The sequence below is a fragment of the Gossypium arboreum genome, chromosome 13 (genome assembly GCF_025698485.1).
Source record: "Gossypium arboreum isolate Shixiya-1 chromosome 13, ASM2569848v2, whole genome shotgun sequence".
NCBI classification, from domain to species: domain Eukaryota; kingdom Viridiplantae; phylum Streptophyta; class Magnoliopsida; order Malvales; family Malvaceae; genus Gossypium; species Gossypium arboreum.
Window position 1 is genome coordinate 53,369,579 of NC_069082.1, and position 5,111 is coordinate 53,374,689.

The following is a 5,111-nucleotide window of genomic DNA, read 5'->3' on the forward strand; positions in this document are numbered from 1 at the left end:
TAAACACTCTTTATTAAGACACATCCTTAACATTAACATGTCCTCTTACAAGTAATGCATCTACTCATGCAATACCAAGTCTAGACTCTTTATTTCACATTCATAAGACTTGTCATTTTGATGACCACTTTTATTATTATGCTATGGTTACATACTTATTCATCAAGCACTCATGTTCAATCATTATCACGTTGTCTTTATGACGTGCAATTACTATATGGCTATGACCACCTCAGTTGGTCATAGAGCATACATTCAACACACATGCCATATTACTAACCATGCATGGCAAACAAACATAATCACATTATAAGCATTACACATGACATGAATAGCTAGGCTTACAAGCCAAACATCATTATGAGCCACATCTCATGGCCATATACATATAACTCAATAGAAACCAACACATTTGGCCAAAGAAAAATAATACATGTCAATCAACTAGATCCCTATACATGCCACTCACTTGAAATTTCTAATACATGCTTCATTATTCCAAAGGTAGTGACTTGATAGTGTGATGCTGCCTCCGACGATCTCCAACCCCGAGCTAACCTAAAAACACTAAAGGAAAGGAAAGGAAGAGAGTAAGCTTTATAGCTTAGTAAGACCGTACGAAAATAATAAGCAGTTTATCAACTTGCTTCTCATGGTAATACAACCAGATTTGCATTTTTACTCATGTTTCACTCAAGCTGTTTTCTCGAGTCAGAGTTACTAAATTATTTATATCTGGAGCTACGGAACTCCAAATTAAGTTTCGCTAATTTTCCCTGAACTAGACTCACATATCTGCTTACCATAAAATTTTCAGAATTTTTGGTTGGGCCAATTAGTACAGTTTATTCCTTAAAGTTACCCTTTTTCACTGTCTGACAGTTGTGACCCCTCTTCACAAAAAAATTAATTATCTCATAACACGGGACTCAAATGATGTTCCCGTATATTTATCTTGAAAATAGAATCATTAATAATTCCAAGAATATAAATTATAACTCATAACTATTTTTGTAAAATTTTCAATGATTTTCTCAAATTAGAACAGGGGATTTTAAAATCGTTTTGACTATGTCTCACACAATTTCAAATATCTCATAATATTAAATTCTTTTGCTCACACTGTTTCTTCTATGTGTAACTAGACTTAATAAGCTTAAATTTAATATTTTATTCAGTCTCTAATTCACTTTCTACTCTTTTTTTGTATTTTCAAAGTCGGACTACTGCTGCTATCTGAAACTATTTTATTACTATATTTCACTCTTTCATGATTATTTTTAAATGAGCATTTATGTTAATCCATTTCTCCTTTCATATTCATTAGGCCACCAAGTAAAGGAATATACATTTCATGTCTCAATTTAATGTGGCCTCAAAGTCTCACACATAATCAGCAATCACATTTCAACCATCATGGTAAGAATACATATATGTACATCATAAACATAAAATCATAATCACAAGGTCACCATAATTTCATTTTTATAGGAATAACTTATTTATTTGTATCCTTACGAAATGTGCATTGCTTCATGTTTGCAATAGCATTTAAGCTTCGAATACATGCTTGTACCTTTTCAGCATGCTCAGATATTTACCTTATCGCTTTTATTGCAAGCTTTGAACTATCCATTGAACCACTTGTAATGCTAGAGGATAATAGGGAAATCTTACACATATTGATGCCGATGCCATATCCCAGATATGGTCTTACACTGGCTCTTACACATCCATGCCGATGCATGTCCCAGACATGTCTTACACTAGCACATCTCATAGCCGATGCATGTCCCAGACATGTCTTACACCGGCACTTGTCTCAATGCCGATGCCATGTCCCAGACATGGTCTTACACTGGCTTTTAGAATATGGCTGATGCATGTCCCATACATGTCTTACACTGGCTCACATAACAACAATGTCTTGATGCCCGTATCCTAGGTATTTCTAAAAATCCAACCAGGATTTCTCAAAGGTCACATCGTAGCCAAGCTCGTTCGAAGAATTGATCATACAATTCAAAAAGTTCGTCACCATAAGAACTTTCAGTTCATTTCATCATTCTATAATTTTCTCATCTCAATAAGATATCATATTTCATAAATTTCCAATATTTCATAAATACACAAAGTGAAATTGACATATTAAGCTTTTGATTATTTCATAGGGTATAATAATTTCTCATACCCCCTAGCACTAACACATAATCCAATACAATAAAAATAAGGACATTTTCAAGTATAACAATAATAACATTAATAACATGCTTATTAAATCACACAGACTTACCTCGAATGCAAAAACGACAATTTTACCATTAGTCTATAACCTTATATTTTCTCGATTTAAGCCTGAATCTCAATTTCCTTGATCTACCATTTCAAATATAGCCCGTTTAGGACACATTATTCAAATTAACCCAAAATCATATTTTGGAAAATTTATAATTTTTCCCCTAAACTTTGCCAAAATTACACTTTTGCCCCTGGCTCGTAAAATGATTTTTATTCAATTTTCTTACTCTTTAAGCCTAGACGAACCATTTTCATAACTATAACAACTCAATATTTCAATTATTACACACATTTACTCTCTATTTTACAAACTTTATAAAATGATACTTTTAGGTGTTTTCATGCTAACACCTTTCACAAAAGTTGTTTATTACACAACTAAGATTCATTTTCTTCCATAAAAATGCAGCAAACAACATGAATATTCTCATGGTAAAACCCTAGACTTTCAACCATTTTGCAAAATAGTCCCTTCATTAGCTAGATTAAGCTACAAGGGTTCCAAAAGTACAAAAATTATAAAAAATAAGCATCTAAATCACTTACTTGCAAAGAATATAAGTGGCTGATATTTTGAGCTTTCCAAACCCCTTCCTTGCTGCCATTTTCGGTGGAAGAAGAAAAAAAAGATGAAAGGATGACAACTTTCTCTCTTTTTTTTTATTACCAAAAAAAGTCACCTCACTTTGACTTTTCAACTCCTATTTGTCTCTATGACCAGCCAAGCTTGTGAAAGGGGTCTATTTGCACTTTAAACACCCTTAATTATGGGTCTCTAGCAATTTGACACCTTTGACTATTAATATAAAACTTTTTCCCTTTATGCGATTTAGTCATTTTTCGCGATTAAGCACTCAAACGCCAAAAATAATTCACCAAAATTTTCATGAACTTATATAATCATGCTATAACACATAAAATAATATTAAAATAATTTTTTGACCTCAAATTTTTTGTTCCGAAACCACTGTTCCGACTAAGCCCTATTTCGAGATGTTACCAAAATAAACTTATCTACACATACCAGAACATCCTCGATCTTTCCTTTTGGGTGTGCCAAAGATTGACTAGCTAGTTGAAGTGTCATAGTTGTTGGTCAAACATCACCAATCCCCAACATCTTAAAAATAGACATTGTCATGAAGTAGGTGCTCACTCCTAGATCGCATAGAGCTTTACCACAGTAAGATTTTCCAATGTTATAAGGTAGAGTAAAACTTCTGGGGTCCTTCATTTTTAGAAGTAGCTTGTTCTATAAGAACGCACTGCACTCCTTTATTTATGCTACAGTCTCGAGCTCGTCAAGCCTCTTCTTCTTGGATAGAATGTCCTTCATGAACTTGACATAATTGGGCATTTATTCTAAGGCTTCTACCAATCAGATATTGATGTGAAGTTGCTTAAGAACATCCAAAAACTTCTTAAACTGCACCTCCTATTTCTGTTGCATAAGTCTTTGTAGATACGAGTGTGTTGGAACCTTAGCTTAGATCAAAAAACTTTTCCGAGGCATTGTATTTGCATCTAACGAAGGGTTTAGCTTATCAAAATTCACTAGTTTAGATTTTACCTATTTAGAATTTTCATCAACTGGCTTTTCTGGTGTAGGAATTTCAACTATTGGTTGATTTTCCTTTTCCTTGGCAGGTTCATCTTCAACCTCAACTACCTTGGGCTCCGAAGTTCTTCCCTTCGTAAAACAAATGCTTTGCAGTGTTCCTTACCCGTATTCCTTAGATTTTCCGTGTCACTTGGTGAGGCTCCTAGTGGTCTATTAAAAAGCTCCGTAGCTAACAGACCTACTTAGTTCTCTAATTTTTTTAGTCCTGTTGATTGACTCTGGATTAATGCATCATTCTTAGCCATGTATGCCTTCAAAAAATACTCCAAACTGTTAGACAGTTCAACTTATGGTGGTTTCTAAACTTGTTGATTGAACCCAAGCGGTTGATTTGATCTATGATGCATGTAGTTGTTGTTCGATCCATCTCTTTGGTTACTCCAAAATAAGTTTAGATGGTTTCACCATGAAGGGTTATAGAAATTGGATTGTGGTCCTTGTCCACTTCTATTCTGGATTTGGTTTCCTACATAATAAATAGACTCGGGATTTCCTGGACAATTTTCAGATGAATGTCTATCCTCATAGTATATGCAGGACATATTGTCGAATTGACTTGGTGGTTGGGCTGCAACTTCATTAAAACCATTAGTAGTAAACTATTTCAACATTGAAGAGATAGAAGATACCTGAGCTGAGAGTGAAGTAAGGGCATCTACTTCATGCACTCCTACTACTTGTCTTCCTAAAGCTACTCGATTTGTTGGCCACTGGTAGTTGTTATTGGCTATTCTCTTGATGATTTTGTAAGCCTCATTATAAGACCTAGAAAGGAAAGCACCATTTTCAAAAGCATTTACCACTATCCTAGTGTGTGCATTGAGACCATTATAAAATGTCTCCAACTAAATGTAATGTGGAATCCCATGGTGAAGGCATTTACATAGTAGCTCTTTAAATCTTTCCCATGCCTTGTATAAGGATTCGTCACTCATTTTCTAAAAAATGGTAATCTCATTCTACAACTTAGCATTTTCACTAGGTGGGAAATACTTGCTATGTAGAAATTAAGCTTGGTGGCAATGAATTACGCCATGCTCGTGCTTTATCTCGCAACGAGTATGGAAACAACTTCAATCTTAATGTGTCCTCAGTTACACCGGCTATCCTGAAGGAATCGCTTACCTTTATGAATAGTCAAAGGTGAAGGTGTGGATCTTTTGTGGGCATTCCACTAAACTGGCCCTCTGTT

The 5,111-nt window shown here is 34.5% G+C and overlaps 1 non-coding gene across 1 annotated transcript; it reads left to right on the top strand.

Moving 5' to 3' along the window:
• Positions 1-4,780: 4,780 nt before the first annotated feature.
• LOC128287191 (small nucleolar RNA R71) lies at positions 4,781-4,886 on the top strand. The gene has a single exon (XR_008277887.1). It is a non-coding gene; the product is annotated as a small nucleolar RNA R71 (small nucleolar RNA).
• Positions 4,887-5,111: the final 225 nt, after the last annotated feature.